Source organism: Anser anser, assembly GCF_964211835.1.
Source record: "Anser anser genome assembly, chromosome: 8".
Lineage (NCBI taxonomy): Eukaryota > Metazoa > Chordata > Aves > Anseriformes > Anatidae > Anser > Anser anser.
The window spans coordinates 27,543,979-27,569,573 of record NC_139728.1 but is presented as its reverse complement, the minus strand read 5'-3'; the positions used below and the strand labels follow the sequence as shown (position 1 = coordinate 27,569,573).

The following is a 25,595-nucleotide window of genomic DNA, read 5'->3' as shown; positions in this document are numbered from 1 at the left end:
AGAAATTAGACTTCAGTCTGGAAGGACCTCTGCTCCAACAGATGACCTGTTATTTTATCTTGAGCAGTGGCAGCCGTGGAGGAGCGTTGGCACATGGCTTTTAGAGCTAATCACTCACTCGCTTTGAGGAGAGCAGGAATTTCACTCCCTCCCCCTTCAGCAACCTGGGACTTTATTGCATGTCTGGATCATTTCAGGCTGATCCTTCCTTAACTATTCCTATTTATTTCTCCTGGGCCCAAACTTCTGATATAATGACTGCACCCCTCTAGCGCACATGATGAAGGCTCTTCACCTGAGCTCATTGAACCTAACCCCTTCCCTACTGCAGGTCCTGGTTATGCCCCTGAGCCCACCTGCAGTGTATTTCATAGTTCTGGGAACTCACCATCAAGCCCTGAGTCTCCCATACCCAAATACTCTCTTCTTGCCTCTTTCAGTATCATTCATCCTTGATGATGCACAGGAGGCAAGCCAAGGAAGAGGTGAAAAGAAGCAGGTCCCCCACACCCGTTTCTCTCCTATCAAGCACTCAGGGAAAGCCTGAGGCTACAACTAAATTAGATAAGGGAATCTCAGTTTTTCATGCCCTGAGGCTCCTAAACATTTGCTGTTTATTTAGTCCAATTCTGCTCTACTTAACAAGGGCTCCCCTCCTGGATTGGAGTGCGAAGTAGCAAGACCCCAAACACAAGAAAATAACAAGTGCCACATCTAGCTGAGCTATCTTGAGATTCAAACCAAGAGCTCTTGTGGTTGACAGTATCCCAAAGCTAAGGTTGCCATTTCTCCCAGCAGGCCTACCGAGCCTCTTGAGGTTACAGAGCAGAATAAATGTAGTTTGTTGACTAGAAAGTGCTGCCAGTCCCTGGGAAGGGCTGCAAATCCTTGGAGGGTGGTAGGAGAAAAAAAAAAAAAAAAAAAAAAAGAAAGAAAAAAGACGAAGACAGGGATCATGCTAGGTGTAAATCCATCAGTAATGTAATGTGCCCAAACTACTCTTCAAAACTTGTGCAAGAGCAATGGTGAAGAGGGTGAGCACCACCACTCCAGCCTCCCTCCTGTCACATTAGGGTCAAGCCAGCCACAGGATCTCCCCAGGGCTGCCAGGCACCACCTCCATGCATGAGGAGAGCTGGGCTGGTGGGTCAGGCCCTGAACTGGCTCCTCCAAGCAGGTGTTGATGGCAGGTTTACTCCAACCCTCCCAATGCCACCATGGGGTCCCAGCTTGGAGGATCCCAGAAGACCCCATGGGAGGAGAACCAGAGCCTGGCATGACCTTTGGGTCTTGCTGCTTGTGTTGCTGGAGGCAGTTACTGTCAGAAACATGCTCGGAGATGTGCATCATCCCAGGAAACAGAAAAAATGAACCTGTTGTCTATGTCCAGAGAGTCTCAAAGTGGTGTATTCACAGCATGTCAGCTGCCACCTCCTGCTTTCACCTTACCACCCTTATGGTGAGCCTGCATCTCTGGTCTCCATGGGGTTATCCCTGGACTATTTTTACCACAGGAGTGCCTGGTCCAAACACTGGATGCACACACACGGCTTTCTTGGAGGTCTGTGAGCTAATGGGCCTCTACCCGTCCTCCCAGCAAGCCGCATGGCAACCCACAGAAAAGCCATTTAACAAAAATGCCGGGCCAAAACGCTCCTGTCTGGTCGGGGACATTGCAACCGCAGAGGAGAATTCATGGCCTCTCGCAGAGGACTGCACTCAAAGTAAATAATATTATTTTAGAAAACAAAATTCATTTTGCAGCCTGAGACCAACTGCAACAGGATACAAGGTGGGGGGGAAAAAAAGTAAAAATGCCTCGCCCCCAGGGCTATTTATTATTTATACATCGCCGTGCCTAGATAAACTCCCCCTTGAAAGAGTAGGACAAAAATAATTCTGCAATGTGGAAACAAACTACCTATTTAAAGTGATTTTCTGCCTGAATGGCCTCATTATAAAAACAGCCTGCGTGCAATAACTTTTTACCTTTTTCTACGTTATCCAATGAACTGCTTTTTGTCACTCTCACCAGCTCAGCGCTTTCATGCAGCCACCTTGGTGGAAGGCCTCCGCGGTTTCCTTAGAAACGTCTTCCTTCCTGGAGGTTGACCCACGGTGGTTGAGGCAGCAAAAGCCCTGGAGAGGCCCTGTTCAAACAGGAAGGAGCAGACAGTTTAATGGCCGGCTTTGCAGCTCTATTCCTCCACAGTTTACAGTAGTTGGGAGCTATTAAAAAAAAAAAAAAAATCATAACGAATGTTTCTTTATTTTACTTTGTGTTGGTGTTTTTTGACAAAACGCGATGGGCCGCGGGCCGAATCTGGAGCTGGTGGGCTGTTGTTGGGCCTTGGTGGGTTTGCTTGAGAAGTGCTTGTGTTTGGGAGATGGCTTCACATGCTCAAATAGGCTTTGTCCTTTGGAAAAAAAATGCATGCTCTTGAGCTTATAGGTATATTCATAAGTCGGCAGCAGAAGGAAGCCAGTCTGAGAAGCCATAAATAACGTCACCTTTCAAGTGTTTTGCAGTGCTCATACATGAACGTTCTGCGATGTCCATGCAGGAATAAAAGGCTGGTGTCCAGCAGTGCAGGAGCGAGCTGGGACAAGCCTTTGTCAGGGCAGGGCATTATTGCATGAGGCTTATGTACAGCTCTGCTCGAGGCCTTACACTTGTTTACAGGCACAGGGATCCACCACACACGCTGACTGCTGCCATTGACATTGCTGGGGACGTTGCTGGTAAAGCTGGAAGAAGCTTCAAGGTGACCCCTGTGTGAAAGGAGCTGGTGAGAGCTTTCCTCCTTGTACCCCACCTGTCTAAGACACCAGTGAGAGCAGCCCATAGGACAGGTCATGCAGATATTTCATACTTGCAGCTTCCTTGCATTTTCTATTCACTTCCAGAAGATCTGGTGAAGTCCCAGAGTTACACTAAGGCCTGGGCACTTGACACTGCCTAAATACTGTTGGCATCTTCCAAATGGGGACAGCCAGCTTGGGGTGACCTGGGACCACTTGCAAAAGCTGTGCAAAGACAGCCTGAGGACGGTACCCACATGTGTGTCCTCCTGTGCACCCTCATGTGTGGAAAGTATGTGTTATTTCTGTCTTTACTGCACTTGCTCTGCTGCTAAATCTATAGAGAAATACTCATTGCAAGGGCTGGGCATAAGCAGAGAGAGGCGACATAAAGAGGTTCAGAAGGGAGGACTGTAATTAGCTACAACAAAAGTAAATTACTCAAGAGCATTTCTCTTAATGTTTTTAGTAGCAAACATCATGGAGAGCAGGTTTCTCAGGCCTAACAGGAAGGAAAACAAACAAACAACTACAGGCAGCTAATTCACAGGCTTTTAGAAGTCAGGTTATCAACCAGGGACCCAGGGACAGGAACTGATGAAGCACAAAACTCCAGGGAAACAGATGAGGTTTCCAAAGAACACAAACACATAAAACCCTAAGATGTACATTTATAAATAAATCCAGGAAAGAGCAGGACACCTGATTCCCAGGCTGAGATTTACAAGCTGGAAGAAGAGCCTTCAGACTCTTGATTCACACAGTTAAAATCTGGAAGTGTTTGGGGAGGTAATTTGGATATGTGCAATTGTTGATAAGGCAGATGTTAGTGAGAGTGACTGCTGCTGGCCTGGGTGTGACAGCAGAAGTGGGGGCAAAGAAAAGCTGAAGAATATATAGAAATGTGAAGGCCAAGTATTAGACACCTCCACTGGACAGTGATAGCTATGGAAGAGTGTCCCACAGCACTGCCCACAATCCTTAGGGCAGAAACACCACTATTAACTCAAATCAGAAACCATAAGGCTCTCAAGAGATGCTGAGTTGTCCTTTGGGACGACCTGCCATGGGCTGAGCTGCTCCCATTCCTTTCCAAGCACTTCCTAACCTCCAGACCGTTTGTATTTTCAGCGACATAGTAATGGATAGGGTTTAATACCTACAGGCAAGAGTTAAATGGCCTCTTGGTGATGTGTAAATTAGCGAGTGGACAGTTGCTCCAGAGAGAAATGGCAAACAAATATTTATTAGTTGTTTCAAAGAACCACAGCCATAAAACTCTGTCTTTTGACTGCAGAAGTGTTTGTGTTTTTACTGAAACCAATGTTAAAGGTGATAGTTTTATTCCTGACTGAGGTAACATGTATAACTCTGAGATTTACTGACTTCAGCTAATAAGAAAAAAAAAAAGAATAAACAGAATGTGTTTTATTTTGCTCTGCTCTTGCAATATACAAGGAAGATGCCAAGAAGGAATTTAAATACCATTTTATTTGAGCAAAATTACTGTTAATTTCACTAGAATATCTGATTTTGTGACTTATTTGCTTCTTATCAAAGTAATCGCTGACTTCCTGGGCAAAGAGCTTTAGCTAAGTGATGGTGTAGTGGGACAAATGGTGTAACCAGGAAGCTAACAGGGGCAGCATGAGCATTGGAGAGTGTTACAGGGGTTAATACTGGATCCAATACTGCTTAACAACTCCATTAACAACCTGGAGGTAATGGGCATAAACTGAAATACAGCAAATTACATTTGCTGAAATACAGAAAAAAAAAAGAAAAAAAAACTTTTAAAAAGTGAGGATGGATGGACACTGGACCAGGTTGCCCAAAGAGGTTGTGGGTTCTCCATTGTCTATCTATCTTCTAAGCTATCTAAGGCATCATCTAAACTAAAAATAAAAAAAAAAAAAAAAAGAAATCCACCACCCTGTAGTTAGGCACCTAATTACCTAGCAGAATATTTGGAAATACTGAGTGGACATAAGTCTTTAGGTTCAGTGGGGACCTCAAGTGAAATAAAACACTGTCCAGCAGGAATGAGGTCATTGGAATATAAGGATACAGACAAATTCTTGCAGTCCAATATAGATATCTTAAACATATGTTTATGTTCATGTAATATAACATGACATACGTGAAACACATATACATATCCTAAATTACAGTGACTTCTAATAAGATCCATGCCGGACAATGAGCAGCTTGGCATTAGGTGAATAATTCAGTGTTAACTTTTTCCTTGCATTTTTACAGCGTCACTAGAACATACTGTGATTTGCTCAAGGTTAACTTACAGAAAAAGTTGTTCCTAAACCCACATATAGGTTTTTAGATGGGAGGTTAGACATAGAGGCACCAGACACCGATGAGGGATAAGGAAATGATGGAAGCTGTCATTCAGCAGGGAACCTGGGTATGTGCCATGGCTGACACTTCTGAGTTTACTCCAACCTACCTGCAATAAGTGCTTAAATGGATAAATGGTCTGAGCATACACAATGAGGAGCAGAATATGTACAGAATGTGCAGTTTTCTCGTTCCCACCCAGAAATAACAGTAACTGCTTCTTGATCCGAGGGCTGTGGTTTAGTATGAATTTACAGAAGATCATGCCATGTACACTTCAGTGCAGCCTTTGAAATAACTCATGTTTCAGTGACCCCAGCATCCTGAGTCAACTTAGTTAAGGAAATATGCACCGAGAGGTCATAAAAGAGGCCAGGCCCTCTGCAGCTCTGCGGAGACACACCAGTGCCTGGAGACAGCCATCCTTCAGGCTCTGGTTTCATACAATTTCTGTCTTATCTCCATGGATAGAACAGCCACACTAAAACTGGCACTCTTTTAAATAGATGGTCTCCAAATACTTGGCTTGGGGACTGAAACAAAACAAGGAGAATATCCTGATGATTCAGAATGCAAAAGAAAGTTCAGTGATGATTACCCTCTGCAAGGACATCCCTGATCTCCAGGGAAGCTGGTTTTGAGCTTGAGATGGGGAAAAAACATAGCTGCTAGTCTATTTACATCGAGGAAAACTCATTCTTTTCTGCATGCATGTGTGAGTAGTGGCTGAAGTATTTCATTGCTCCGTGCTTGTTAATTCACCTTTCAGCTGAGACCATAACAAAAAAATGCCATCCCCAAAGGAAAATGTCATTTATTTCTGGGAAGACATGAATTAACGCAAATTAAAATCCTATTTGCATAATTCACTCTGAATTCTAGTTGAAATGCTTTTGCAATCTTAATTACACCATTTGTTTCTCATTTAATTGCAATTGCTCAATGCTCCTGAATCGAGTTAAAAAGGAAGAGCCGCTGTGTGACTTCTCCATGAGACACCTAAGCCCGGACGGCTCCTTCCTGGGCAGCTCTGAGCGTGTGTCATCAGGCAGCTGGCCCCAGCCTCTCTGGGCAATGCATTCCCCCTTCTCCCTTAGGACACGTGAGCACGAAATCCTAAATACCCCTGTGCCTCCCCAGGAGCCAAGTCACCCAAGTGCCTTCAAGGGAGATTTTACAAAATGAGAAGGGGGGGGAGGGAGAAAAATAACTTCAGGATGAATGTAGATGAGCTGTTATTAGTAACAAAAATCCTTTTATTAACCCCTCCTAGTCAGCTTTGGTTCTGCTGGGGAGGGGGAAAGTTGTAAAGATAACTGCAATACATTAAAGGGACTAACTCCATAGCCTGTGCAACAAGCCATGACACATAAGATAAATCCCTCGGGACTCTCTGCCTGTTTACAGTACTTACAGATAAAATAACTGGGCTGCCACCATGGAGAGACTCCCCTTTTCCAGGAGTGCCAAATCTGGAGCTGAGCAACTCAATTTGTGCCCTGACAGTCAGATCAGCTTTACACGGCCTCTAATCCCCCCAGATTACTTTCCTCCATGAAGACTACCACTTCATTAGTACAGAAGGTGAATTTTGTAGCAGCACCAAGGTTCGTTCTCATATGTTATCTTTGCCTAGAGAATAGGACTTTTGACATAAACCTGGAAGGTAGTTCAAAGCCTAGCAGCATAAACACACATCCATTTTTTGTACTTTAGGAATAGGTAATGTAAGAGTTGAAAGGTGAAGGTTATGGCAGTTCGTGTTTATTTCACCAAGAGCCAAGAGATGGGAAACATCTGGCACTTACACACCATGCAAGTCTTAAAAACAAAGAGACCTAGACTTTAGTCCGGCTGAGCAAGCACTGGGATAAAAGCTAATGACAGGCTGCTTATTTAAAGGGATCATAATACAGAACAGCCATGTAGGGAACCGGGGAGGATTGGGAAGAGGGAAAATGAGGGTAGAATTTAGCTGTGCGTTTCCAAGGGTCAAAGCCTGACTGCAGTTACACTCCAGTGTCAATCCTGTCCTCCAGGCCTTACACAGCACCTAGGACCCTCCGGATTTCACCTTTTCCTGATTTCTAACACAGACAGATATCCAAAGCAGACATGCTGCTGATGTATTTCATGTATGACAGTGTAGAAGTCCTTAGGACCGAGGGCTTTCCTGTAGGTGAAAGGAGAGATTTGAGCATAGAAGCAGCAACTCGGGGGGCTGTGATTTGTCATGTCAATGTGAAAAGCTCATCTGTAGTATTGCTTGGGAATGATGGAAGAACTCAAGCACATTGAAGTGGCCTCCCTGGAGCAAATCTTCACCTGCTTTGTGTCTTCCTGAAAAGGCTTGGCAAAAACAAATGTGTTTTGTAGAGTGGGGCTCCCTACTTTAGAAAAATCCCATTCATTTATTTGAGAAGTGGCTGCTCCTCCCCAAATCACATCACTCTGATCTCTTATTTTCTTTATCCAACACCAAAGATAAAATAATCTTTTCAGTAGGGATTTACCCAGAAACTGAAGAGCTGTGACTCTTTCACTCCTTTCCCCACTGCCCATGGACATTGCACTGGCTGTGCTCCTGCCTCTGCTCAGTGACAGTGGCTGCGCGGTCACCCCTGCCTCCCCAGCCTAATGGCCTGTCCATATCCTGGCAGTCACACCAGAGACCACATCCCATCACAAAAAGTCACGTAGAACAGAAAAAGAGACTTATATGCTTGTGATGTGCTACCATGTGTGATCTTCCAGCCAAGAACACAGATCCCACAGCCATTTCCCAATGCTATTTCCTTCACACTGCCCTACCCGTTGCTTCCACTTGTTGGCCAGGTAAGATTCCAGTCCCAACCCTGCAATGACACTGAGGATTGATATTTAATATATCTCCAGAGTAATGAGGAAATGTGATCTCCTTTTAGGCTTTTAAAGCTAAGCATTGAAAATTGAGCGTTCTCTACTTTGTAGCAAACACGCACGAGAGACCTCTGTAATATGCTGTTTTTTCAAGATAAAAGACCTGTCACAGGCGTACAACTAAGCAGCAAAATCCTCTTGATCCCCTAACATGTGATAAGGAAATGATGCCCTAGAAAAAGATTCCAGTTTTCAAGGGGTAGTTACGTGACAGGCGCATAAGTGCTAATTCTTATTAAGGCTGTGGTTTGCACCCAACTGGAAGATTTGTGGTGTCATACCACCAGTGCCATGTGCCAGATGAGCATCATGCTGCTAGAGCATAGGCAAGCTCTAATTAATGGGTTCACATTTGTAAAAAAAAAAACAAAAAACAAACAAACAAACAAAAAAAATTAAAATACCCTTATAACAGCATTTTTTTTTTTGCCAGATCTGTATTGTCTTAACTCCATGTTGGACCAGCTATCTTTATCTTCTGCCTTTCCACAGCAGGGGTGCAGCAAGCACAGAAGTATAAAGCTGGTATAAATTCCATATCATGTCCCTCGGCTAATTTGACAAAACACAATCATGTGTCCATGCCTGATCCACATTAGATTTATAGTCCTGGGCGAGCTGGTAGTGCACAGATCTGGTCTTAATAATCCTGGAACCACAGCCTAAACCTATTAGCTGGAAGCAGTTATATGATTCTTAATCCTATTTTGTGTCAGAGCAGATGACTGCAGCAAGACTGAGCAGAAATTGCATGTTTTTGTCTAGCTACGCCTGTTTTGGGCCTGAGATTTTTTGAGAGTTTGGGCCATTCCAGGCACTAACCATAAAACTGATGTTTTGGGGTCAGTTTATGGGAATTGAACTGAGATGCCCAAGATCCCAAAGCATGAAGATTTGTCCTGGGGGAAATAGACTCCTTTTACTTGAAAGATGCTTATATTACGTGCAAAGAAATACCATCTACCTTTGTGAATCCACCATAAGAGTAGGATAAAAGCTCCCATGCTCAATGTGATTTGCATGCACAGTAAAGATTGTGAACGGTATTCCCAGAAAACTTAATGAGAGACCTGTAGTGCAAGAGTTCACCATAAAAACTCAGATCCCTTCCTTAGAACGATTTACCTATACCAAATATCTGAAAATCATAATCATGTTGCTTCCCCAGCAATTAGAAATTTTTATATACTATATTTCTTTAATAATAATAAAACTTTATATATATATATATATATTTTAAAAAGCCATCCCCTTACAAACACATTATTAAATTACAGTTTATAGCTCTTGCAGTGGGGTAAATTATGGCTCTTTTATTAAAGAATTTTAAAGACTGGAGTTTTACCGACATGCTGCTCACTGCCAATAGCTGGCCAGGCTGCAAAGGTGCAAGCTGCATCTCACAGAGGTCTCCTGCACACCAAGAGGGAATTTCTGTTGGGCTTTCCAAATACAGGGATGCCACACAAAGCAACTCTCAGCTCCAGCTCTGAGCCTCTGACCTTTAGCACCCATTATCTGTGTTGTCAATGCTGTATGCTCTCTCCCAGGAGCGTTGGGAGATGGGTAGACCCATGGAGGAAGGGACTGTAGCCTGTTGGACTAAATGATCTTTCAAGGTCCCTTCCAATCCCTAACATCCCGTGATTCTGTGGTTCTGTTACTGGTTTACTCTTCCTGCATTAGTCTGGTTGCTTCTTTGCGAGTGGCCCTGCTTCTCCGTAGGGACTGGCCCACCAGGAGCTCTTCACCTCAAAGCACTTGCACATGCTTACCAAACTGCAAATCGTAAATAAAGCATTGGCAACATCCAGGCTGCATAAAGATGCAACAAAAATGCAAACGCATGTCACCATCCCAGTTATGTCAAAGGCAAATTCACCTTCAGGACCCGCTTGTCCTCTGTGCTGCCCTCCCTGCACTTACAAATTAACGTCGGGGAGAGGAAAATCAAGTCCCTGATATTAAACAGAAAACTTAGGCCTTGTTTTGAGTCTGTACCACATTCCCCCACTTCCACAGGCTTGTATCTGCCATCGATAGCTACCTGCTTTTGCCGTTGTGTTGGCTGATGCTAAATTTCACCGTGAGAGCAGACTTGCACATGAGTGCGGTGGCCGAGCCGAAGCTCCGACAGCCTTGCCGGGGGCCGATCCTGCGGGAGAGCTCCTTGTCTCCTGCTCCAAGCAATTTCTGCACACAGCATTTGGCACTCCAACAGGAAATTAAGGGCTGTAGGAAAGCAACCTTTGGCCTTTAATTCACTTTTTAATAAAATCATTAAAAGAAACTTACTCCCTGCCAGACATTATGGGAAATTGCTTTAATGATACTTTTAAGCAAAACACATTCACTCAGCTGCATGCGTGGCTTGCTCAATACCTCCAGCTTCCTTATTTATGTGTTTGCAGTATGAAAATGGTTTGAATTATAAAGTCAGGCTAGAAAATTCTCTGTGAACCTGACCATGACAACAGCTAGGGGCCAGGTTCTGTCTGTTAAATACTTCTTTAATGTGTAAAGGACAGTTTGAAAGTTTTGCTAGAAAGAATCAATAGGTATGAGCCAAAGACGAGCAGCAACAACAGAAAAGGACAAAGAGCAGAGGGGTTCTGTGTCCCCTCTTCCTGCTTCTAACAAAAAGGTTGCCATTAATTGCACAAGGTGTGGGTGTAAAGCAAAGCAAAGAAGCAGTTTGTGGGAACACAAATGCATCCGACCACAGGCTTAGCTCCCTATCCAGATGTCCTTCCATTGGCTTTAGAGTTTGCCATTGCATTCTACGCTTTTGCAAAAAAGTCCACAGGATTTTTTGTACTAGAGAAAAGGCAATTCTTGCTTTATCATTGTTAAATTCATAACTTACCACTTGGGCATGTAGGAGTTTATTTAGAAATGTTAGTAATTGAACTGATCCTATGGATAAGTAGATGGCTACTGAGGACATCTTAAGAATTACAAGGGAGAGCCGTGTTAAACCTCATTGCTCAGTTACAGCAGTGAAATTTTAAAAGACCGAATAACTTTTATGGAGTGCAAAATTTGCCCTCGCATATTTTGATTCTTTCTTTCCCGTTGTTTAACAAAATGTTAATCGACAAACCTGGTAGTCGGTTTTCTACAATCAATAAATTCTAAGTCCAAGTCACAGTAGCTTTTATGTCTGTATGTTGTAAAAGTAAATTTACATCATATGTCAAACATTACACATGAAGACAAAAACAACGCTGATTTCGAGTCCTAAAAGATATATGTGCATCCATAAAAGCAGCAAGCTGTGTCCTGAGTACAGCTGGATGATCATGCTCTGACCAAATGGCTTTTTGTTGAAAACCGGAGATTCGTCGGACTCAACTGTTTTCCAGAACTGCATCTGCTTCAGGGAGCTTTGGGAAATGTGGGAAGAGCCCCTGGGTTTATGCTGGTCCTGGGGAGCCCTCGTTTTCCTGCTCTGCGGCTGTGGAGCAGCTGAGGGGCCATGCCAGGATCCCAGAGGTTTGGGAACGCCCGGAGCGGAGCCCGAATGAGAGCTGCGTTGCTCAGGGCACCACAGCAGTCTGGTAAGGTACGGTCACCAGAGGGAAATGGCAAGAGAGGAAAGACCCAACTGTGCTGATTAATCGCAGGATGACTCGACTCCACCAGCGCGATCATGAGAAAGGCGGACCTGATCCTGACAAGATGCACTGCGCAGACATAAGAGGCAGGGAAGCCTTTGCAAAGGCCTCATGGGATCATTGGGGGTCCTGTGTGTATTTCTGTGCACTTTCCAGACCAGGTAAATCCCAGAAGAAAATCAGAAAAAAGTCAACTAGAGCCACCAGGCAATAAGCAGCCTTTCTTATGAAAAGAAACATAAAACTGTGCTACCTCCAACACACTGAAATGCAATCTGAGGAGAACACATTATCTACCTACGAATATATTGGAGTAGAGCAATGCAAAGGAAAAAGAAAAAGGCAACAAAACAATGACACGTTGTTTTAATTTAAAGAATAAATGTGGCGCAAGAAGGATGGAGTATAATCTATGCCCATAATTACATAAACGTACAAGGAACTCTGCTGCCTAGAGGAAAGCCAGACCAGCACAGCTTTAAGGCTGATGGGATCTCCTCAGAAATTCCCCCAGAATGCTGGAGGTAGCAGAAATCTTCTTGCAGTAGCCGTAAGTATTTAATTTTTTTCCAGAAGTGAATACATATTGTTACTCATCATCCTAGCTCCAGGAGGCTTTAGGGACTGGGGAACATGACAGAAAGGGAAAAGGTGGAACCAGAAGAGAACTGTTCACAGGATCTTTGTTAGTGGGAACATCCTTTGTGAAAAAAAAAAAAAGAAAAAAAAAAAAGCACAACACTGCTTCTAGAGAATACACAACCAATGAGAGTATTTCCAGAACTTTTTCCAATGACATGACATTACTTTAGTTGGGTGGACTCATCATCTTTGGCTAGTTGTGTCCCCATTCTTGGCTGGAAACCTCACAGATGAGTAAGGAAAGGGACGCCACCTATTCCCATGGGTAACAAGGCAGTTTGAGCTGCACTCTTCAACAAAGAAAGCCCATGTGTACCTTTCTGATGGAAGGAATTTCTTAGAAAATCCTTAATGAAAATTAATATACTTCTGAAATGAGCTTTTTATCTAATACCTCACCAGCTTGCTGGGAAGCGACTGGGTGGAGGCAAGCAGATTTCATGCTGGATCCGGTTAACACAAACTGCCACCTGGTGAATGCCAAAAAGTATTTTTGCCTCTGCTAGGCGTGCTCTGGGTTTAAACTTTGGAGAAGGACTGATCCTCAGATATTCACGTTGTACAATCAGGGCTTACAACACAAATGCAGGTGTCTTGAAATTGTTGCACTGCTTCCTCCCAGCTGTGCTGCAGAGAAAGTTTTAATCTAGCACACGGGTTCCTCCTGGAGCCTCCAGGCCCTTCCTGCTGATCCAGCTGCCTTCACATCACAGGCAGAGGTGTCTCGAGAAGCTGTCCTGCAGCACCTGCGCTGCCACACAGGAATGAGAATAATTCCTTGTGGGGATGGTGGAGGATGCCGAGGGCAATGAATGAGGCATCTGAACCCTGTGGCAACGAGACCAGAGCGGTGTCCAAGGGAGATGTGGGGTGCCAGGCTGCAGCAGCTCCTTTCAGGCAGCTCATGGCATCACAAGCCTGCTCTGAAACCTATTGACACTGGGGGACTCCCACTGACTTTTATCAGTTTTGGCCCACATCCTTGGCATCTGGCTCACGCCTCTTTATTTATAATGTCATGCATATCAGAGGCAGCCTCCCATGGAAAATACGCCAACTCATCTCCTTACTCAAAGAAACCATTTAGATGTGATCATAATCTGTGATTTCATTGCTAGACCCTATTTGCCTTCACAGTTAGACTCTCCGGGGATGGAATTTTATTTCTTTGGCACAGCTTAAGCATTGTGCTGTGCAAATCTATCTCTCTCTTTATCTCATGCATACCTATATAATAAGTGTGTATGTGATGAATAATAAATACATAGGTGTTACGGGCCTCCTTTGTATTGCTATGGTGCTATAAATAGCCCCAAAAGTGCAAATAACTCTACTGTGTGCCAGCTCTAAGCTTTCTTGATATAGCCACAGCACTGTAAGGGAGTATTATTGTAAGCAGAACATTTCTGAATAATTAATCTTTCTGATATAAGACACGCATACCAATTCCAAATAACCCTGGTATGCATTCCTGTTTGAACGGGGAAACGAAAGATGAGGAAAAAATGGAGTCAAAGTTAGGAGCTAAGATAAAAACTGCAGCCAGGAACGTACAGGTTATTTTTCTCCTTACCCTTACAATTCAGAACGTATTTTCCCTATAAAGTAAATGTATAAAATAACCGAGCACACCTCTGACAGGATCGCAGCTACACATGCAGCAGTGGTGCGTAGGGATGGAGTGCTGGACAGTGTCTTCTGCCAACAACCACCAAGTATGGTCCCAAAAAGTCAGCGCCAAGCTCTCGGCTCTGCAGCAGCAGGCACGCAACCCGTCAGATGCCTCGAGGCATCTGTGTGTGACTTATAAACACATCCAGGCTTTAGCTTTAGCAGCTATAGCAGAATTCACTGGGCTGAGATGGGCAAGAAACACGTGCGAGGCAGGAAGTTTGGTGGTGTGCTCATCATTTCAGTGGGTGTTTCTCTGCACTCCATTATTTTTACGGGAGCAGAAGGCATCGGCACGTGGCACACCCAGCTGGAGGAGGCAGCAGGCCATGGGGACACCACTTTCAGTATTACTCACAGCTTTCTATTCACCGTCCAGCTCATGTTGCCATTCCTGAAAGTCAGTCTTGCCCTGCCTCAAACAAGTGGTTCATTACCCCTCTGAAATGGAGTTATGGGATGGTCTCTGTATGGCAACATCAGACACAAAATGGCCCTGAGTCTTTAAACATGGTTAATTGGACACCGGGATCGTCTCAAGAATGAAGGCTAATTTCTGCTTTTTCCAGTTGTCTCATCTATTTTCTCTTGTGCCATCTGAAGTCTCACAAATCAAGCCAAATACATCTTTTGTAAATAAAGGTTGAAAGAGCTTTGTTTGTCAGTTGTGTAACGTGAAATTATACGTAATATATGAAATTAAAAACAAACAAACAAACAGAAATCAGAGTGGCTTGTGAGAATAATGCATTTGTTCTCTGACTAATACAAAAGGCATTGTCAGAGCACTCCCAGAGCTGGCATTTATAGACGGCCTCAGCCTTTGAAATCCTGCAGTCCTGTACTGCTGAAACACCGATGAGCTGGCAGACGTGGCTGATCCTCCTCCATGCCGTGAGGTGTGGGCTGCAGGTCTGGAGGAAATTCTACTTCTCCTTCACCCAGGACTCTGCTGGACGATGGTTGCCTATAATATCACCTCTGCCATGGCAGTGTCGGTGTGGAGGAGAGAGGTCATTGTGATTTATCACGGTATACCTGTTGGTGGACCGAACAACCTGGTTTCAGTGATGGATGGCCCAGCCTTGCAACTGTAGTCCAGATCCAGGACGGGCTCACAACCAGCCATTCAGTTTGGAAATGTGGTTTGGATTATCCATGCTAATTTCTACTCTCTGCGTTGCAAGAGATTCTGCTGCTGGTGGCTGCAAGCTTACATTTTATCACTAAGCTGCAAGGACATATAAATAGACTAACTATAGCTGAATCTGTCAGAGGAACTACACAAAAATCCCAAGAAACTGGGGTTTGGACAGCTCTTCCTTGGACTTTAGCAGCAATTGTGGTATTTAGCATAGGGTTATTGTTTTGTTTTGTTTTGTTCTGTTTTGTGCTGCTTTGTTTTTAAAAAACATTTCTTTATGATGACTTTAGTGGGAAAGGAAAATTGAATTTGCAGTTTTCTTTTGGGATTTGGAAGGATTTTTGCAATACTAGAGACCAGGACTGACTACAAATCTCTCCCCAGAGCCACTGAACTCCCTCTGTCACAGGGATGCCATGCCTGCAATGTGCTCTGTGCACAAGGAGGGTCCCTTAGACCTTAACAGGTTGGTCCCTAGTGCTAAACACCTCGGAGACAAAAAACAGCGCATTTAATGCCATTACAACAGGGCAGCTTAGCATCACACAGAACATCACACAAAGCTTTAGGTCTCTATTGCAAGGTTATAAATCAACCCCATTTACATGAGGGAACAAGTTCAAGTTGAAGTTATCAGGGATGACGGCTTGAGTGGCATCCTGTACGTCAGGCCCAGAACTGAATGACCCCTCTTTTCCTTTTGCCAGAGAAACAACTGGTGAGAACATGTCAGATTTTATCTCTGATTCATGATTTTGGTTGGGAACATAGGAAATTTTACACTGAAAATAATGTCTTTCTAGGGGCGTGTTACAACGTTTTCCTGACAAGGCCTTTATTTTTAAAAAGGGGGCAGTAAACAGAACAACACCCAAATAATGACAAGATTGAACTATACGGGCACTTATAAGCATTTGTCATTGAAGAGAAGCTGAGCTTCTTGTCTCCAAAGGGCGATTCATGAATGAGTTTCCGTGCAGCAGGACAGCATAGTAAGCCTTGGCCTGTGCCACTTGCGCGGCTGAGATAAGCCTCTGCCAGATCTTTCATCTTCGTCCCCTGACAGGAGGTCCCCAGTGGTCCCCTGCCAAAGTATCACAGCACTGGTGACACACCACACTCCTTCCCACCACGAGGTTCCCCAGGACTGCGATGTGCCCATGACATCCTACAAAAACCAGCAGTTGCTCCTGCGTCAGCACGGACGATCTGCGGCCTAGTTAGAGCACTTCTGCGTGTCAGAGTGCCGCAAGAGGGGTGCAGCCTGGTGGGACATGGGGTCTTATGATCCCCTTAACCAACCAAAGCTCCCCCATAATAACCATAATAATAACTATAATAGCTATAATAATAATAATAGCAACAACAACAACAGTAATAATAAACAACCTACAACAACAACGATAATAATAACCATAAACAACCTACAGAACAAAACACCATGAAAACATCTCTGTTCTTCACTGCAGAGCAGTCAGATCTTCTAACCTGTCAGTACGCACATCTCAAGCAGAGAGGCATTGCCCTTAGATGTTAGACGAACAGCATCTTCTTTCCTTTTTTTTTTATTTTTTATTTTTTTCCTTTCTTAAGGAAATTCTTAAGGAAATTGCAACCTTGCAGCAGGCTGAGCTACTCAGGCTGAGTTACAACAGCCTTCACAATCCTCTCCACTAGGAAGCAACCAAACACACTTAGCAGGAACACTACGTGTTTGATTACTTTTGCCAAATTGTTTTTATGCTACTTTTCAACTGGATTTAGCATTCACAAGACTATAGCACTTCTCGAAACTCAGGCCATAAAAGCTCTTGCCGTTCTCAGGAAAGGGACAAGAGGTCCTTCACACATCCGCGACAGCTCTCTGCTGCTCTTCTGGCTCTCAGTCCCATGGCCGTGTGAGTCCTGCAGAAACGGCCCAACAGGCTGCAGCAGACTGCCCTTTGTGGAGAAGGAAGGCACCCAGCAGCCTTGCGGCCATCCAGCTCAGAGCCTGCATCCCAACAAACGCGAGGGGCCGGGTCTGCTTCCCCATCTGCACCTGGACCCACCACAGCGGCTCATGACAGCCGTGGGCTCCTCCTCATCTCAGGGTTATCCCCCACCAAGCCCCTGCAGCGGCAGCCAAAGCTCTTCTGTAAAGCGTGGTGAGCAGTAGCATTTTTAAAACATTTAATTCCACAGAATTAATTTCCCAATCCTCATTACCATGTTTCTGAAACAATTCCCATTTGTCTACTGTGCAGTAAAGCTAATTAATTTCACTCGACGTTACATTTTAGAGCTAGAAATATCTTTTTTTTTTTTTTTAAGAAAAGCTTTGTGATCAGCCAGCCCTGTGGTGAGGCAGCACTTATTGTTCCTCAGTGGGAAGAGACTTAGTGACACATGCTGCCTAAAGCACGGTTATTAACCCTAATTCCTCCAGCAAACAGCACACCAGTCCCACAATCCACTCTTTCTTTCCGATAAGGAAGGAAAAAAATCAATGAAAAAATTTATTGGTCATCGGGCAGCATATTGTGGCTGGAATTTTCCAGCGAGCTCAGTGCTTCTAGCAGTGGCCAAGCCTTCGAGAGAAGCTCTTCATAGTCCAAAACAAATGTCTATGTTTTCAGAAGACAGGCAAAGATTAGGCACTGTCTGGGAAGAGATTCCACTTTCTGTTGTTTCCAAGTTTTATTTTTGCACTTGAGTCTCGTCCTGGTGCCTGGCAGGCTTGCAGAGGCTCCTGACGAGTGTTCCTGCTCCTGCTCCATGCTCGCTGCTTCTGTGGCACTGCTGATTGCTGCCCCTCGACGTCCTCTGCAGCTTAGGGGTGGCCTGGCCTCATCCTGCCTGTCTGGGCCAGGCCAGGAGAGACACAGAGGGAGTATAACCTATCCGGAGGACTCCTCGAAGCAGAAAAGCCCATCAGGTTTGCCCTCTGGAGCGTAAGAGAAAAGCCTCGCAAATGCTCACACCCCAGAAAAACGCACAGAGATCGTATCGTATTGCCGGTTGTAGCACAAGCGAAATGAGAAATCAAAGACGCTGCAGACTTTTATTGTTCTTTTTAAGTTCTGTCCCAGCAAATACGGTGCCCATATTTTACAAGGCTACAACACAATAATCTACCACCACCACTTTAACGACCAAGCAGTTGCAGAGTTGATCTATAAACTGATGTTGCCATTTAATGTGGTTTCCAGTGAACTGTAAAATTTATAGCTGTAACTAACACCCCCCCTGCCCCTCTCTCTTTTATGTTCTCCTCAAAAACAAGCTGCTCCACAGCTCCAAAAGGCAACAGGCAGAAAATCAATGTGTAACCTGACGTGAGCTAATTAGGATCATATTCACGTACCACAGATCTGTGGCCTTCTGGTCAATTAAGCAGAGATTAATGTCTAACACTGGATGGATGAATACCACCAAAAGGAAGGCACAGAAATATTCAGGTCCTCCCTTCTTGCACAGCCTCTTTCATGAATCCTGGCAAAGCTGCTGAGCAGAGCAGAGACCCTGTGGGGTCTTTTTTTCCATGGGTTTTCCTCCAGTCCATCCCTTGTACACCTCTTGGCTCTCCTTTGCCATCATCTCTGTGCCACGCTGTGGGCTGGGAAGCAAATCCACTAGCACCCCTGCTTCAGCAGCTGCCTTGGGAGCACTGATAAGGGTTCCTGTAAGGTGATCTCCACTCCTGCTCATTGTCCTGCCTCTTCCTGCACCCCATTCCAAGTGATTGATGGGCTTCGCTTCAGGCCCACCACATGGGGGGGGGGGGGGGGGGGGGGGGCACGCGGATTTTGTTCCAAGCGAACGTAATGTAGGAAAATCTTGTAGAGCGCGCATGCACGCGGGCTGATTTAAGCTCACTGTTGTCAAAGTTTGGAATAAAACCCAGCAGTCTGATCCCAAAGCCCATTAGCCTTTGGAAAGCCTCCCTGTGATGTCAGTGGAGTTTGGAACCAGCTTTTGATGCTTTCTGGTAAGGCCTGATGGAAAAAAAATCTCCAGGCTTAATGGGGGTGGGGGCTGGTGGTAAGGAAAAGGTTTTTTGATGACCACAGCCTTTGCAGGGGGTGCATATGCTTGCTTGAAGTCCGTTGATATTTTCTGTAGAAAGCTCTCACATTGCTTCCGTCTACTTGTTGGCAGTGTACTTTTTTGGGGGAGGTGGGGATTTAATTTTCTGACCTTATGTGAGATCACGTTTAATGTTTTAATCTCTGTAGCAGCTTCCTAATGTGAAGGAGGCTTCAGTTCAAGATTTTATCTGGATATTCAATAAAAACTTTGGCCTTAGGTCCCCCCCACTGCCTCTCTACTGCGAGCAAGCCTGTCTGCAAGCAATGGATGCTCACTGCCCCCATGAGAAAGGGGGAGGCTTCTTGGGGGGTTGAGGAGAGCAGCAGTAAGGGATGCAGGCACCCGCAAGTCTTCCCCAGGAGATGTGGGGAGCTCCTGGGGCTGAAGCCTGCGGCCACTGGTGATGAGAGAAGTTCACATCTTCAGCATCATGCATGCAGCACTTATATGAGCACAGACTTGCTTCAAGCTGCCTTTGTTTGGAGCCAGAGCATGAGCGGAGATTTGGGGTAAGGTAAAGTCATGGTGATTTTTGGAGAATCAATCAGCATGTTAAGCTCATGTCAACAGTGCCATGCTTTTTTATTAAACAACAATGTGAAAGAAAATCAGAGGGCCAGATTCTGTTGCAATATGTGCTAGTAAAGCCCAGCATAAGCCAGCATGGCCACTGGAGAACCATGGTGCTATGCCAAATAATTATGGCCAGCCCCACAGACATGGCTGGAGGTGGGAATGGAAGAGGAACTGGAATTTGGGACATTCAAAAGTGTCAGATTCATTAATTTTTTTCCTTGACTTAATACGTCACTCAGTGTCTATGCTTGCTGGTGAGGACTGCCCACTGCAAGTCCCCCTGCTCAGCACCATGCAATTATGCCAAGACACCGCTGTGCAAGTGAGCAGACACAGTGCCTGCTGTTTGCTGATAGGGCTGGGAGTGGAAACACCAAGAAACTTGCAGGCATCATAGCACTATGGGACATGGATGGAGCACCGCGATGCAGAGCCAGCCACCGTGTAACCAAAGAGCCCATAAAGCAGTAACAATAAAAGAGCATTGCAAATAGAAACAAATATTATTTCTGTGAATCCACTCTGAACATTTTACAACAAAGAGAGCTCAACTGTAATTTCACAAAATGGGCTGGCAGCTGTGCTATTTATACGTTCACCACCGAGCTTTCATTAATTTTAACATGTGTTAATGGACACCATGTATTATTTTGGGAGACTATATGTGAGATTTGTTTAATTTCCTTAAATATCAAATATGGTTCAAGCAAAATAAACCATGGATCATACCCTCAAAAAAAAAAAAAAAAAAGTGCCAGTTTAACAGAATTCAGACAGAGCAATGACTGATGATATTTACAGCATTTATAGGTTTGGAAATCTCCAAAGAAATCTGAGGAAACCTAAAGCCTGCCTTCATACATGGAGTGAAATTCCTCTTGGTAATGCATAAATATTCCACAGGTCTTTACAAAAATCCTTTTTAACTATATGTAAATATTCCACAATCTTTTAGAAAATCTCCAATTTAAAGGTGATGCTTAAAACAGGCTTTTTAAAAAATTTAATTTTTTTTAATGCCATTTGCAGAGCCTATCATTTCCCTCAGATTTCTTCCCTTTCCTAAAAGCATCAGTATTTCCAAACAGTGATACAAAGGCTTTGGAAACACAGACCCTGTGTCATTAAAAAAAAAAAAAAAAGTTCTCAAATATGAACTGCATACAGCTAAATCAAATTGCAGATACAAACAAACCTACTTCTCACCTCATCTTGTTCCTTAAATTTTAATGGAAAACTGGCATAAAGCGTGGCAAGAGAAAAAATGCCTGCCACAAAAAATAAATCTGTCAAACTCGGGAAAATCCATTCATCAAAGGAGGAAAAAATACAATGAAATCGTGAGAAGTTTATGGAATAAATCTGTAACTGATTTGGCTCCAATATTTAATCACCTTCTGCTACCTTGTAGTGTGATAGTGTTCACCCTGCAGAACTTGAGCATGACAATGGGTTTTTAGCAGTAAATTTATAGCTTAATCAGGATATTGCTAGTACAGTAGGACAAAGCTGGCATCTTGTGAATGTTTTTGATTCTGAACAGAGGGACGGGTGCTCGGGGAGGTGAATGGGACTGGGTCTGACTTGTAACACTTGGCCTCACTGGAGAGACATCAAATGGCACCAACAGCAGAAAGCCGCACTGGGAAAGGCTCCACATAGAAAAACGGCCCCTGTGCACACCGATTCTGGTTAGATGTAACCTTATTTTGTCCAGGGGGCCAGGTTCTGGCATCACAGGTTTGTAGTGAACAAGAAAATGTGCCAAGAGAAAAGCTCTAGGCTCTGCTGTTTTACCGCAGCACCTTCATCCCTTGCACCCTGACATGATGCCGAGCGTGCAACGAGCTATCGAAGGAGGATGAGGGGTGGCTGTGAAGGAGCTGGTATTGCAAGGAGGCTTGTCCACGGGTGTAAAGCTGTGCCCTCCTCCAGCCCAGCACCAAGCGGAGGCAAACAGCATCCGTCCAGACCTGCTGGCGCTCCCTGGAATGGGCAGGAGCATGTTCAGTTACTTGTTCACCATCGGTCCTGAAAGGATGTTTGTTGGACCAGGCAGAAGGGTGGAAGCTTTTTACAGCGACACATTTGTGCTGGCCCTGAGATGCAGGATGCCATAGCTTCAAGGAGGAGCCTCCAGCGGGAGATTTATCTCTCTGGGCTACTGGGAGCGTGTCGCTGCTCCAAGTGCCGTAATTGCCACTCGGTCTCCTCCCCCCGTGACTCCCCAGCGGCAGTCTCCTTTGCAACAACCCCGGTGATGACTTATGTCAGATCAATAACATATGTTGGCATAATCATCTTTCCCCACTTCTTAATTCACCAGTTCCTCGATGAGTTTTGCAAACACAAGGGGAATGCGAAGGAAAGTGATCGGCGCTCAGCAAGGGAAGGGCTCTGTGCGAGCTGTCGCCCTGCTCCTGGCTGAACATCTCCGCTTGCCACTACGCTGCTGGGCAACTGGGGAGGTGCTGCTGCCTCCCTGTGCTCCTCAGGACGTGATGCAGCCCAAAAGCACCAAGAAAGTGCCCATGTGGCTATTTTTAAAATGAGGCATCCACCTTTTGCCTTTCTGCGCTTCATGCTCGCCCTGAGACGGATGCCTTGCTTGCGTCTTGTTCCTCTCTCCTTGTTTTGTCTGCTGTCTCTGTGATAATCGCCTGCATTTGTACGCTGCATTGCTGTCATTCCAGCCACCAGCGAGATAAGAAGATCACTTAGGACTATCTGCGCCTGTGCCTGACAGGCTCTGCACAGCCCAGGCAGCGCTGGGTGCACCAGAGAGATGCTCAGAGGCACAGCCTTGGGTCCTGGGTCCCAGCTCCACATCAGCCTTGACCTTGCTGCACAACCAGGAGCAAGCTGCTTTATCCGTTTCCCCATTTGACACCGTCTCTCTGCTTATTTTGGAGAGCAAGGCTGACTTTTAACGCAGAGAGATGGAGTACCAAGCATGGGCCTGGACCATGACTGAATCTCTGCTGGCTTCTGTAATATGAATTGCATTATAATGTACAATACGTTGTTTTGCATCCAAGTTTTAGGCAAATATTTGTATATAGATAAGCTGACATTTTGTTTAGTACATGTACTCTAATTTCCAATAAAACTTCCAATAAAGACTTATAAAGTGAATTTATTGCTTCACTTCAAAGCAAGGACATGGTGCCAGTTTGAAGGGGTACTTGAAGTGTTAAACCCATGTCTATGATGCTTTAATACATTTTTTGTACTTTTTTAAAAAGTTATTTTAATATTATTGTGCCACTCTGTTAAAAGGCCATAAAATATTTTAAAGAGCAATAAAAGTAAACACAAAAGCTAAAAAGCCCATTCTTCTCTCCCTGGCCCACTGAGAGAGGAAGAGACAGAGGATTTAGGCATAATGAAATTCATGGCAGCTGTGTAAATAAAATAAATGAGCACAATGTTTTTCTGTTGATGGTGATCCTGAACATCTTGCTATCTGGGTCTTGTTTAGCAGGAGCCGAAGGCAAGCTAGGGGAAGGAAGCAGAAGTGCTGATGGAGAGGATGCAATGGAGGGCAGGCTTTGTGTCCTTCCCCAAAAATGGGAACCACGACAAAAGAATGAAGGCAAAGAGCCTTTGTCCAGCAGCCTTCACCTGCTGCAGGCGTGAGCTAGCTGAAGGGTGTTATTGCAAGCGGTGTTAATAAGGATGTATTCCTGGCCAAGCCAGAGCTGGCTTCGACGGGACTGACCCCCCTGAGAGAGCCCCGTTTGTACTCCCTGGCTTTCATTCGCTTTCTGCAAACCACAGAGTTTTTAGCTCTGCCCTGGGTACCTGCTGTACGCTTATGGTTCACTGAAGTTGTAGAAAAGAGGGCTTAAGGAAAGCACTACTGCTCCATAAACTGCACGGCTCTTCTCAGCCCACCCATGAATTTCACGCAGGGTAGGAAGAGAAAAGTCTGGTCCAGCTGCAAAGCTGGAGCTCAAGTGGGGATGAACACGCTCAGAGTCTTTCAAAAATCTGAATAATCACTGCTGCTGTTACTAAAAATAGAGACAAATAAAACCTGCCAGAAAGGGTTTATCTCAGGGAAATTGGATTCTAAATGTTGATGCTCTCTGCAGAAATTTACAGCAGTTCTCATAAAAGAAAATCACGGATTTTGAGCCAATATCCCTCCCATTGTAGAATATTTCCAATGAAAGCTCTCTTTTCCCAGCTCAGGAAGCACAGCAGGAGCACGGCACCTTCCCACACTGGCTCCCTCATCCAGGGCACCAAGAGGCTGGCAAAGCTGTTGCCAGCTCGCTGCCTCCCTGCCTCAGAAAGACATTCAAAAAAAAAAAAAAAAGTGATATAGCACCTGTAAAATCTCAATTTGCAGCTAGGTCTATGGGTAGAAGCTCAGGCCCTGGTTTACTGCCCTATGCCCAGCTTGTGTTCAGGGGTCATCAATAATTATACATCAAAACCTCCTAAATTGTCATGTCTGTTGGAGTTTTCAGAGGAGATTGGTTTTTTTGTTTTGTTTTGGTTTGGTTTTGTTTGTTTTGTTTGTTTGTTTTATATATATATATTTTTTTCAAGAGGCTATTATAAACATACTTTCTCTTGAAGACTGTTTCACCAATGAGCTCTTACAAATGCAGTGTTTCACACATGACAGCAGCTGGGGTGATGGCAAAAGTAGCAATTATTTTGCCTTCAAAACCCAAGGTGTGAAAGAAAGGTAGAATAAATCTGGGAGAACCAGGGTCAGGGAAAACTTAAGGGAAGCAAAAAATGACTAATGATCTGGCTGGTCCAACAGGTAACGAGCACTGTAGAGGCTTCTTTAAGAGCTGGAGACCTCCAGGCTTGTGTTTCAAGGTTCCCCAGGTGAAGCTGTAGCAGGATCCAGCACATTCAGTGGGCACCACAAACCTGGGGACATCTGAAACACCTTGCAGGGTCTCTGCTGCCCCACTGCACCCCAACTTGCCCCACACCAGGCAGGACACGCAGCTCTCCTAGCTCCTGGTGAGCCCACTGCAGTCGCAACACACACACAGACCCACGTGTTACATGAGCTTGACAATGTTTTTCTGGAAGTGACTTCATACGGTCTGAGACCTTAGTGCAGGATTTGGTTGTATTTATTTATTCTTCCTGGTGTTTTCTTGTCCTAGACAACATATTTGCAGCTGCGAAGGCTGATGACTCCCTTTGCTCAGCAGCCTTTCTCCTGAGAGCCTTCTTTCAATGGTCTCCATTGTAACGATCTGGATTTTGCATTTCCGCTGCCGTGCTGACGAATGGAGTCCCAGGGCCTGCAGCCACGACAGTGAGCACGGGGCAGAAATCACAGCCAAATTCGCCAGCGCAGCTCACTAGCCGCTGATTTATTTCCCTCCGTGACCTCCACGTGGCAGCGGTCCAGATGCGAGCCCACGTCCTGCTGGAATCCTACACATCATTTCGGGGTCTTTACTCATCATTTACTAGACGGTGCTCTCCGAGTTCTCAGTTCCATTTCCAGGAGTGAGATGCTCTCATTGTGCTCAGTGGGGATTTGGCCATTGCTTTCCGGAAGAACAGGAATACTGAAAATATTAATGGCCTCCAAGTTACTCACTTCAGAGTGTCTGCAAGGTCTGCATATGGAAAATTATTTGTCATTTCCTTGCAGACACTATTTTCAAAGGAGAGATATAGCAGTCTGGCAAGAGCACAGCACCGTGATTTAATAGTTTGTTTATCTCCCAGCACAGCTCTGCTGTGTAAGTTCAGGAATCCAGCTCTGTCCCATCTTCCTATCCTTTTTTGTTAACAAGTACAATGTTCTGCTC

General features: G+C 44.8%; 1 long non-coding RNA gene across 6 annotated transcripts in view; it reads right to left on the bottom strand.

Moving 5' to 3' along the window:
* LOC310903429 overlaps positions 1 to 25,595 on the bottom strand; it is a 334,064-nt gene that overhangs the window by 13,991 nt on the left and 294,478 nt on the right. For all 6 annotated transcript variants that reach the window (XR_014587518.1, XR_014587519.1, XR_014587520.1 and 3 more), the window contains one exon: positions 1,990 to 2,150. This is a non-coding gene — a long non-coding RNA (uncharacterized lncRNA). The remainder of the gene's footprint in view (positions 1 to 1,989; positions 2,151 to 25,595) is intronic.